Source organism: Penaeus japonicus, unplaced genomic scaffold, assembly GCF_977035675.1.
Source record: "Penaeus japonicus unplaced genomic scaffold, GWHDUDI00000001_assembly GWHDUDI00000018, whole genome shotgun sequence".
NCBI lineage: Eukaryota > Metazoa > Arthropoda > Malacostraca > Decapoda > Penaeidae > Penaeus > Penaeus japonicus.
This window is the reverse complement of record NW_028234420.1, coordinates 3914391-3926890: the sequence shown is the minus strand read 5'-3', so window position 1 is coordinate 3926890 and position 12500 is coordinate 3914391. Positions and strand designations below refer to the sequence as shown.

The window sequence follows — 12500 nt, the reverse complement described above, 5'->3', positions numbered from 1 at the left end:
ACATGATTTTCGTACCCCAAACACAAACGGAGAATGAAAAAGCGTGCAGTTTTAAGAGCGTTGGCAGCCAGCCTCCCAGTGCGGCCTCGTGGCTTGTTGCTATGTGCGGTTACTGTACTACGCAGATGTGTAACGGAAATCTCATTCTGACCATGCCGCCCACACAAAGAGTTACACGCCCGCTTGAACGTTCCAACTGCTGAAATATAGGGTTTGAATTGCATCTATGCTTACGAAAACTTAAAATGGGTGAATGGGGGAAAATATCTTTATAGCAGAATATGGCGACACCCGACAACGCCATAGGTGATCCCAGGAGTGTGGGCGACGAGCGCCATGTATTTACCCTCTCCCAATGGGGTGTGTGTGGGGAGGGGGGGAGGGGGGGGGGCTCGTATTTGGGAACACACCCGTCAGGATTTGGGTAATGTAAGCTGACCTAAATGTAATTAAAGACTCTAATATTAAACATTACATTAACTGTGTTCTTGTCGTAACCGAGCTCAAAACTACAACCGCAGTGTTCAAGCAAATTTATTATCATATTTCGAAACCGGATCATGACTCAAGAATTACCAACTTTGTAAAGAAACTAGTCATGCAAGCTTATAAAAAAGGAGTGAGAGAAAAAGAAATTAAAAAGCGCTATCGATTTTCCTCTGCCCAACCGAGGGGCTGCTCTTCCCATGCCACACATATGGAAGGCAATAGATATTGATACACTGAACGGAAAAGCCTGCATTTTACCCTCGAAATGGTAAACACCGATTTTTTTTTTCTTCACGACATCGCCTCCCCACAAAAACAGGAAATCACAGACGCTCTTTTAAGCCAAAATGGTCTTGAACCGTCACACACGTCAGACATTGCTGAAGATCTCAAGCCTTGGCAACAGCACCTATTAACTTCCCTGGTAATTGGCCACTAATGTTATTTGCGCTCAAAGAAGCAAAACATAAGATAAAGACTACACTAAAGTCTTTTGTTAAAAAATGGTTCACTATAAACCAAGCGCTGACGTTTCTGCAGATTCATAACCTAACCTAAAAGGCTTATTTATATCAGCCTCGACAGAACGCAAAAAAAGGTAGAGACACCATATCGTACCACTACTTTCTCTCAAAGCAATCCTGAATTAAATAGTCATAAATTATATGCCATATTGATAAAAGTTATATGGCAACAGCAATTATGAAAGTCTATATAAAAGACTAAAATTAACATCTTGTTATAGGCGCAGACCTTCATCAGTAACTCGAAGGTCAAGCTTCAACTCACTTCACGTGAAACCACACGCGCCCAATCCCTTCTATTTACAATATTCACCTGATCACCTTTCGAGTGGGGGAACATTGCCCTGCCCCTCCCCTCTCTCTCTCTCTCTCTCTCTCTCTCTCTCTCTCTCTCTCTCTCTCTCTCTCTCTCTCTCTCTCTCCCTCTCTCCCTCTCTCCCTCTCTCCCTCTCTCCCTCTCTCCCTCTCTCCCTCTCTCCCTCTCTCCCTCTCTCCCTCTCTCCCTCTCTCCCTCCCTCCCTCCCTCTCTCTCTCTCATTCACCCGCCCCCCCTTCCTCTTCATTTACATTAGTACTTTATATACATACTACATACACTGTGTGTGTGTGTGTGTGTGTGTGTGTGTGTGTGTGTGTGTGTGTGTGTGTGTGTGTGTGTGTGTGTGTGTGTGTGTGTGTGTGTGTGTGTGTGTGTGTGTGTGTGTGTGTGTGTGTGTGTGTGTGAGTGTGTGAGTGTGTGAGTGAGTGAGTGCACGTGCGGCTTATCATTTTCCCTATCATGAGCCATGTATTTATCTAAGTACCTACCGCCTTAGTAACAAGTCGTCACATTCTATGGAACGAGAGATAATGTCGAATTGTCATTAGCAGTAGAACAGGAGGATGCCATACAGGCACACATGACCTGTACGTAGATGTGTATGTAAGTATGTATGTAAGACTGGTGTGCGCGTGCAAAAACATGCGACAATAAAGAAGTTTCTTGGGAAGGATACCGCTGCCCCTGTTACTAGGACGGTCTTAGCACTTTCCAGAATGACGAAATATCTGATGATAGGAGAGATAAGCATAAAGATATGGATTAACTGTGAAGCCTTACTTTTGACATTGCAAACATTTAAAACTTAAAGACTTAAAAAAATCAGAACTTATAGGAAATCTATTCCACGGCAGATTAGTGTCCGGTCTATCCGTCCGACAACAATAGAACAACAGAAACTAACTCGCAAATAGAATAAAGTCGTGATTATAGTCGACTCCCCTTGAGCAAGCACGCGCATACTTACTTACTTACTTCCCTGTCGTTGGAGCTTTCCCTAACCAACGTGTCAGGCCACACCACCCAGCCTGACAACCACCAACGCTGCCTGTGTAATGCTACACCCACGCCAGCCGCTGACGCAACGCCAAGCAGGAAGTTTTGGAAAGACACTCCCTTCATCGTATCGCTTTGGCCTCCTTCGCCTCCCATCTAATGCAAGTAATACCCGAAAAAAAAATCCGAAAAAACGCTCCGTTGCTCAGTGCGTGAACATGGATTTTAGGAACATCCGAATACACTTCATTATAAAAAATAAAAAAAATCTCCAGTTGTTTCAAGACAAGTACTAACGTCCTTGTATTTCACAACAATCGCCTGATTTTGACTAGAATCCAACGTCAGTCACTACATACACACAAACACGTGTTCACGCGGTTACGACTGGCTACTAAGCCTCGAGCCAGTAAGTGATGTATAGTAAAAAATAGAAAAGATAAAAAAAAAATCCCCGGACAGGGGAGCTAATTCATGTCGTCCTAGTGATCTGACTACCATCAGCTGGACGTTGCAACAGCCGTAATGTAAATCTAAGCCTAAAATCAATTCTTGGGTGACGACAGGAATAAGTGTTGCACATGTGTGGATGATGCGAGAAAAAAAAACATTGTGAAGTGAAGAACTTCGGTTGCCATGGAAGCACCACTAAGAATATACCCGACACCAAGCACTACCTGTTGATGAATGCGTGAGAAGGACAATGGCCCTTGATCTTCCCGCTTAGTTCTTTGAGGTTTGACTGCCACAGCCTTTAACACCTGAATAGCAGAGTCTCACAAGTGACCTCAACGACTGGTTAATAACAGGGTTCAACTCCCTCGTCAACAGCAGCAAGCACAACGCAGTCTGTACATGCAAGCCCTGTGGCTTCATCCTGCATGGTAACAAAGGTGCTACAGGGGTCGTCCAACAATAGACAGGAAGAGTAAAGCGGGTGACAGTATGATGCATGGTGTTCCTCTTAACCCAGACACATGGCAACACATTGCACTCTTCTGCCAGACCACAGCTCCTTCCTTGGCAATGCTCCACCTCCACTCAAGCAACACATGTTCTGCTTATGCCTTTCTTGTTCTGATGACCACTGCCCTTCGCTGTATCGCCATGAGGCCAATCCTAACAGAAAACACTCACCAACAACAGATGTCACTCTTACATACCACTATCAAGGTCACTTACTCGACAACAAACTATTTGTCAACGGCTAGCCGAAGTGTCGGAATTCAAAGCTTTTAAGGTAACATAAAAAATGATAAAGGCTGAAGCCGCTGTTGGAGCAGGAAATGAGATTCATTTAAATAAAACAATAAACAGATAGAATATTGGTGAAGATAATGTTGATGATAATAATTATATCAGTAATAATATCAAGGGCAGTAATACTACCAATACTAATATAAAAATACCATTACTAAAACCAACCATAATTTCCATGGGATTAACTACATGAATCCCGTGAACAATAGAAGTAACTGACAATATGAAATAATAACACAAACTTTTCAGAACAACAATATTTAATGTTAAAAAATAAACTACAAAAAGAAAGCAACGCAAATGTCTCTCATGCACTGGGATAACAAAAGACGAGCAGAACGCACCCCAAGATAAGGTATCGGTCATATAACCATTTCCCAGATTCAAATTCGCCATTCTGGGGCGTTATCATATAAAGCACACTTAAAGGTGTCAGTAGCATCTAATACTCTTAGAGTATATATACCCTGTGCGCGTGTCTAATAAAAAACGAATGAACGTCCAACTTACATTTTCTATCCGTTTCTTCCACAAGCACTTGGAAGCTGCTACGCATCGAGTCTGTCCCATCAAGTCTTGCCTCTCGATTTCTCCATCTACTTCATTTCTCCCGTTTTGCTTCACGACCTCCGTGGACAGACTGACAAACACCTGACTTGACAGGTCGTTACACCCTCTCCCCTTTTTCCCTTGTACTATCTCCAGCCTTGAGCAGGTAAATTCCTCCCGTTAACCCTTCGCCCATCCACCCCAGGTTGTGGCCCTTCCTTCCCCGTTCCTTTCCTCTCGACCTAACCTTCCTTTTCTTTTTCTCCCTTCCGACAAACACGATAAACTAAATTCAAGGAAGAGCTAGTCACTTGCAAAAGGCACAAACAACCCGAGTACATTATTACAATATGAAAAAACATAAGAAATTAATATGAATATCATTGTGCAATTGCCAAATTAATTACACTGGAGCAAAGGACATCACTCCATATATGCTTGCCGCCAAAGTTGCTCACTCACTCGTTCATTCAACTTTAGCACGAAGGAATTATTTTACGTTCGTATCCTTAGAATCAAGGTCAATATTTAAATTGACGAAAGAAATGACAGTTGAGAACTGAACAGGGAAGAAATTGGTTTTCGTGTTGGTAAACAAGATTCCATAGTCTAATAATGGGATAAATGATTTTCTAAGCACGGTCTAAGGAAACGATGAATTATTTACTCCAGCCCTAAATTCTTCTTGCCACATTTATCTGCAGCTTGTAAGCAAGATGCAAAAGCTTATTTACAACCTCCATTGTCACATATGCATTTATCCAGACTCCATAACGATCCCACGCTTGTCATGACGGTTTCGGGGTCAAAGAGAACGCAAGCTTACCAACCCTCCCGAGGTGTGTCAGACGCACGCCATGTGGACCGTCCTTATTTTCGCTCTTCCTTCTCTATCCCAGAGATACTGCCAGATTATTATTCTTGTAGGCAACCTCCGTCACGCACCGCGAGATATAAGAAAACTGCAACATATATAGTACATCCACATAGGAGTACTTATTCCCAATGGTTATACAGTTTTAGTTGCTGACAAGAACCCTGATTATCCCGACTCTTAGCTGAATTGCTATCACGATTTAAATCTCATTAAACTTTGTAGACAATAACTACTTACAAGAAATAATGACGATTCTGTACTATATATCTTTCTTGGAGGTATAATTATTTACAAGCAGTGATAACGATTTTCTACAATATACGTCCATTTTGGAGGTAAAGTAAATAAAGGACCATTGTCATTCCATCATTTTGAGAATACCTAGGAGTTCACGTGGGTTGTCCATTCCTAACTTTATGAATAAATTTGTACGGTAAATTCCTCTGCATGAAAATACCGAACGAAACGCCTTCAAACTTTACATTATATAGCTATACAAAACAGTAATAAAACTATAAACAGTAGAAACGACAAGTAAGCAAAAAATCTAAAAATATACGTCGGCCCGTGCTCAGACACCGCCAATTAAAACCCAGGTACCCACACGAGAGTTGCTATGTTCTGCGGCCCAAATAACTTTTTTTTCACGAAAGTATAAACTACAAAACGGAGCCCTTAATCTTCTCTGTCAACATTAAAATACAAGAAGAGTTAATAATGCTCGAAACGGTGTCGTTTTTTTGCAGGCCTACCAAGTAAAAGACAGACGAGGTTTAAGTATTACTTGTCAGTAATGACATTTGGCTTTCGTCACGTGGTCTCAGTTACACGAGGGAGGAGGGAGTGTTTCAATAACATCAAATATTTAATCAGAGTCGGCGCTCTGAGAGGACTGCTGACATGTTGCCTTCGCGTATCGCTAGGTAGCACAGACGTTGATCAACTTCAAGTGAGAGGATATCCCTATACTGCAGATTCATGTTTAAGAAAGATTGGCAAAACAAAATTGTGCTCTACTGGAATGCTCTGTCTGTGACGAGAAAAAAAAACATGGTTGGAAGCACAGATCGACAAGACTTGCCCACTTCCGTCACGGCCTTAGAATCACTCCTTTAGTCGAAGCCAGGAAGGACCTGGTGCCCGAGGTTTCTAATGGCATTGGAATTCGGTCGGACGCCATATCTAAATCAAGTTTATTTGTGTTACCACAGGTAAAGTCTTGAGTCATAATATTTCAATATATGAATAGGAGGATAAAAATGATCGGGAAAAGGTATCTGTCCAAAATTTGCAGGGTGACTGGCAGGAACGCTATGCCGTGTTTTCATCCGACTGGCACAGAGATATATCCAAGAGATAACCGATTTGTTTTGTCAGTAAACGAATGACGTACTAAAAATGCCATTTAAAACACGGTTTTCCCACACATTTCAAAATTAAGAAAGAATATTTTAAGGTCATAATTTTGTACTTTGTGATACCGGAGGTTCCTAATATAAAGGTAAATGTGCCTGAGCATTCAAACAATATGCAAGCGAGACACATGAATACAAATGTTTCATGGAAAACCTTACGAAATACTAGAGATAGCCAACATTACGAAGGTGTAAGCATGGACTTAGCCCGAGGATGTAGGGTTGTGTGACCGAGACACGTATATCTGAAATATGTACTAATGATGATAACTAAGACAGTGATTATGAAAAATGCGCATCGCAGTTGTAATACGAAACCGAAGCTTTGAAACGGTAAAAAAAAAGTACGGCAGTAAAATATACGCATCGTCCCAGTAATATATGTACTAAAAAGTTAGTAACTGCTGCCCGTTATATCCACCAAGGATGGCTAGCAAACACAGGTGTTGAAAGACGCCTTCATGCATGTGGCCGACCCTCTTTCTCCACCCCTTCCCCCACTCGGCTTGCAACACCAAAGCTATCTGCAACTGCTCTGGTCTCCGATCCCCCCCCCCCAGTTGGGCCTCAATTGAACTGAACGGGCGCACGAATATCTACAGCTTGGGTATCACATCTTGTTTAGCATAAAAAAAGATGGCGATGATGGAAAATATGAAGAAAAAAAAATCAAATCAATTAAGGATGAGTATCCATGCAATAGAAGAAAACTATTACTGAAATTTTGCCCACAAAGCAAACTTGTCAACGCGAGGCCACAACTGTTTGTCATTGGGTTTTTTTTTCTCGTGCTGAAAAACATGAAAGCACAGTAGAGGGATGCAGAACCATACAACCGATACTCCCGAACTTGATATAAATCTTCAGAGCCCGAGGGTCGGATTATCACAGAAGCATCACTCCTCGCACTGACGACCAAGGCGACCTACAAAACACAAACAAATACACACCTCGGGAGCACTGCCTTTCAGACAGCCAGTCACATGGATGAGTCACACTGTGGCGCCACGGGCTCCCTCGCAACACTTGTGATAAAAAAAAAAAAATCGAACCCCTTGTGACGGGTAATGTATATTTACGGTGATCTGGGTAGCAATACTAGATGTATCATATCTTAAGCGTTATAGGTTCTTTCTTCGGTAGTGGAGGTGAGGGCGAGAGTAGGGAAAGAGAGCGCGAGGTCAGGTCAGAAGAGAGATGCATGAGTAAACAACTATCCAACACAAGCCAAGTCTAACTGGTGACCTCGCGACGGCGGCTGCTGCTTGAACGTAGAGGAATATATATATTACTTCACAATACTCATACTCAAAATTGAATATTACTTTTCTTCCTCGTCTGAAGAGGACAAAGCGACTAAAAGGAAGGGGGAGATAAATGAATGGGGGGGGGGGGGGCAGAGATGAAGCAAAGAAAAAAGTGCGCCAGGAAAGAGGAAATGAATTTCGATTGATAGGCTGGACAGAGACGTAGATAGTGAGAGGGAAATCCGAGAGAAAAAAATAGATTGCGAGAGGAACAAGAAAACAAATAAGCAAAGCACCACGACCTTGAGGCGGGTCCTCCGAGCGGCGGCGATGGTAATAACAATGGCGGTGCGCGAGGAGACATAAAAGGTACTTGGATCCTTTCTCATTCCCAGCCGATGCGCCTCATACATGTAGAGTGAGTTACATACATGCACTCATAATACCACGAGCTGCTTAACTCCCTTTCTCGTCTCCCCTATGCCGTTTTTCCCTCAAACTACTGCTGCTTTATTTCTTCTTGCTCTGTCTCACTCTTCTCCTCTGTTATTCCAGCGCTTCCTGTGCGTCTCTCCGATAAACAAACGCGCTGATACGCAACCTCCGTGCCTCGTGCATGTACGTCCCGTGCGCTATCCGCAGCACGGCCAATCGACCCTTAGCAACCCGGTGACGTCACGCCCAAGGTCACGATCGGCGTCGCAAGGTTTGCACTGGAGCGGCGAACACAGCGCCTTCCGGTCCAGCGCGCCCCTGTCTACTGCATGGGACCAGTGCCTCTCGCTGCAGTGATTCATTCGCTCATTACTCAATAGTTCCCTTGCTTCAAACATGTGCTGATTTATCACTACACTATTTTTCTTTATAGCCTTTACTCACATCGCTTGAATATCTTACTCACTACTTACTTTCATTCCCATCTGATTTAATCACGCTGTAATGCGACATAGTAGTATATACTAGCAAATGCATGAACCTGACTACCTACATTCTGATCAACTTTAAAAGAGTTATTTTATGCTTTCTCTTCTGATCCATTTTGTAAAAATATTTATCTTCTCCCATTTACCAATTTCTATCACTGCTTGTCCTTTCTCATACGACCAGTAAACTTAGTAGAGGGGCCCATCATTAAAGCTGTCCTCGAGACCAAACATCTCACCTTAAGGGAGAAGGAAGGTTGCTGGGATTCTCTCACAGGCAATTATGAATTCCTAAATTCCCCCTCCTTTCCTCTCCTTTTGTAACTCTCCCTTTCCCTCCAAACACTCCAATTCTGTCACTAGTGAACAGTTATAAGCAGCGACTAAACCAGGTACCACACGATCCAAATCTCCCTTCCCATACGATTGTGCAGTCGAGTCCGTGCTCTACACTTTAACTTGTACACCCGACAGCATAGTTACGTAAACCTTACAAAATTAATTGCAAAACTAGTAGTGTTGGCCATGCTGAACAGCTGCTCCAAGCACATGCCAGTGACGCGATAACACCAAGTCCAAAAACTCTGAACTGGCGCCATGTGGAACAATGCGGTTGGCTCAACATCCTGTTTACAAAACGATTTCCTGACGCGGTGATCACACGGACCGCTTGAACTGTATCCTTACCAGAAATGAAATGTGATTCAGTGTTAATAAAAAGGCAGAGGACTATTTGGTTGGACAGGAAATCAGTTTCTGAACCCAAGGATCAGACTGCGTCTCGTGTCGGGAATTCTCCTGATGACCACGGGCGTCCAATGAACAAACATCCTTGAGGATTTTTGTCCCCCACTGTTCCCTACCCTTAACGCATGTGGCGGCCAGGCAGGATCCCCGACCCCTGACATTACACTCTTGACCTTGTGTGTGTGAGGGGGGAGGGAGTAGACCATCAAATATGTTGATGTTCTTTTTGACACAATTCTTAACATCTCGTTTCTGTATGGAAACGATGTACGAAATGCAATTAATGTACATAAACAGCCTAGCATATATCCAATAGACGCTGTCATTCCCAAGTACTCAAAGATTAATCAGTAGACATCACGACTTATCAGTGTGGCCTGCGTTACGTGGGCGGAGTCAGCAACTCCACGACAAGTATTGCGTTTTCAAGCCCAGCCTTCGCAAGCAGAGGTGGTCGTGCAGGTTGTTATACAAGGCTGGCGTTCACCTTCGTGGCGCGGTGTCTGGCATACCGAGGGTGTTGAGGCCGCCTAAGGGTGGGGAAGCCAGGGCGAGTTCCTCCACCTCCTCCACCCCTTGACCCCCCCCCCCTTAGCAAATCAAGAGGGTGCCCCTCCCCCGCACCCCATCGCCTTCCAGTGTAGACTCGTGTGGGAATCCTATCCTGTCCGACTGCATGCCACGGATCGCGGATTCAACCTGCAACGCGAAACGAGACTCCAAAACGTCAACAGAACCTGGGCGAGACTCCAGAGCGAACGGTGGGGGCGAGATGGAGAGGGGGGGGGGGTAACGAGGCTCCCTTACCTCCATCCCTCAAGAGTAAATCCTAAAAGACACCCTGTGTGCCGCGGGTCAGGTGACGTATGCACTCTTTGTTGACACAGGTTGGAACGCGGGGTCTCCTAACGGGGAGAAAGTGTGTGTGTGTGTGGGGGGGGGGGGGGCACCTTCCAACAGAAAGCAGGGCAATGGGGGTCTGCTTTTGATCCGCTCTGATCCTGATCCGTCAATCCCTAATCTACCCCCACCCTTTTCCGTGACGTGCCTAGGAGTCTGTGAGGTGGTAAAGTCAACCGTATGGATGTCCTAATAATATATTCCTGCACTCGCCAATTGGAATGTTCCATAATCCATGTGGATGACAAAGGTTTCGAGGAAGAAGACAAGTAGGGTAACGACGTAAAGATGATGCTAACATGGCTTCCAAGGTCAAGGGCACCTTCGTAGCTAAAGTATTATAACCAATAAGCTAGAAATAAGAGGTAATCATTACGACGTTTCATATCTCCTCATCATTCACGGGGAAAGACATTAATCTGCCAATAACTAAAATGAAAAATTTCAGAGTCCAACGTCACGTCACGTCAACAGCAGAAAAGTCTGACATGCATGACGGAATGACGAGCCAGAGAGAACCGAACACGCGGCAGAAAGTGCTTGCGCCTGTGACCTCCAAAGGCCCGCGACGCAGGAGGTGGTCGCATTAGAAAGGGGGAGGCGAGCGGCAAGAGTGCAATAACCGCTCCCTTGCATAAACAAAGTCTTCTAACCTCACCGCTGAGGTGCATGTACCCGCCTGGTCGTCATCCACGAATCCACTTGACAATCTACCTCGTTCATCCCTCCAGCATCCTCTCTCTTCTCCCTCTCCCTCTGCCGCCCCAATGACCCGCGCAAGAACAGCATGCCTAATGGTTGAAATGATATCTAAGAGTCCACTTCCAACTTCCTCTTATGCAGAAAATCTTGTGTGTGTGTGTGTGTGTGTGTGTGTGTGTGTGTGTGTGTGTGTGTGTGTGTGTGTGTGTGTGTGTGTGTGTGTGTGTGTGTGTGTGTGTGTGTGTGTGTGTGTGTGTGTGTGTGTGTGTGTGTGTGCGCGCGCGTGCGTATATGTGCGTGCGTGCGTCTGTGTGTGTCTCTATGAGTGTCTATGCGTGTGAGGTCTCAGGCTCTGTCTCCTGCAGTATCTGTTGCCAAGTGGAATCTGTGACCACACGTACCCAGCCCACGGGCCAAGGTCAGATTCTCCACTTCTCGCGCAGGTTGCGGGGGTGCGAACGATATAGGAAAGCATTAAATGTGCAAACGCAAAATAGAAGAAGCCGAACTAATATCTTTAATTCCCTTGAGTAATAGTCCCGGAACAACTGGCGTGTTTCGACGCACTGAGATTTGTTCGGACGAGGTGTAACAGGTAAACCCAGGAGGGACGTTGCTCTGGAAGGTAGCAGGGCCTGAACAGATGTTCAATTGCGATGGCGAACGGCTATTAAGAGACAAAGAGAAAAATTACAGTGGCCATAATTGTTACGGAAAGGGAATACTCGAGAACAGCGTTGCAAGCTGTGTGGACCGTTTGAACAGCTGCATGATATTGGATGGCGGTGGATGGGGAGCATAAGCGCCCAGATTTTTTTTTTTTTTTTTTTTTTTTTTTTTTTTTTTTTTTTTTTTTTTTTTTTTTTTTTTTTTTTTTTTTTTTTTTTTTTTTTTTTTTTTTTTTTTTTTTTTTTTTTTTTTTTTTTTTTTTTTTTTTTTTTTTTTTTTTTTTCTTTTTTTTTTTTTTTTTTTTTTTTTTTTTTTTTTTTTTTTTTTTTTTTTTTTTTTTTTTTTTTTTTTTTTTTTTTTTTTTTTTTTTTTTTTTTTTTTTTTTTTTTTTTTTGTTTTTTTTTTTTTTTTTTTTTTTTTTTTTTTTTTTTTTTTTTTCTTTTTTTTTTTTTTTTTTTTTTTTTTTTTTTTTTTTTTTTTTTTTTTTTTTTTTTTTTTTTTTTTTTTTTTTTTTTTTTTTTTTTTTTTTCTTTTTTTTTTTTTTTTTTTTTTTTTTTTTTTTTTTTTTTTTTTTTTTTTTTTTTTTTTTTTTTTTTTTTTTTTTTTTTTTTTTTTTTTTTTTTTTTTTTTTTTTTTTTTTTTTTTTTTTTTTTTTTTTTTTTTTTTTTTTTTTTTTTTTTTTTTTTTTTTTTTTTTTTTTTTTTTTTTTTTTTTTTTTTTTTTTTTTTTTTTTTTTTTTTTTTTTTTTTTTTTTTTTTTTTTTTTTTTTTTTTTTTTTTTTTTTTTTTTTTTTTTTTTTTTTTTTTTTTTTTTTTTTTTTTTTTTTTTTTTTTTTTTTTTTTTTTTTTTTTTTTTTTTTTTTTTTTTTTTTTTTTTTTTTTTT

The 12500-nt window shown here is 42.0% G+C and overlaps 1 protein-coding gene across 5 annotated transcripts in view; it reads right to left on the bottom strand.

Moving 5' to 3' along the window:
• The window catches only part of LOC122243444 (uncharacterized), a 31163-nt gene that overhangs the window by 5228 nt on the left and 13435 nt on the right, over positions 1 to 12500 (bottom strand). Inside the window, exon 1 of one of the 5 annotated variants that reach the window (XM_086546527.1) lies at positions 7979 to 10269. The exons of 3 other annotated variants lie outside the window; for them this stretch is intronic. The gene's annotated coding sequence lies outside the window, so the exon portion shown is untranslated. Of the gene's footprint in view, positions 1 to 2303; positions 2327 to 7978; positions 10270 to 12500 lie in introns of those variants that run through there. One more of the 5 variants, XM_086546526.1, reaches the window with a different exon arrangement.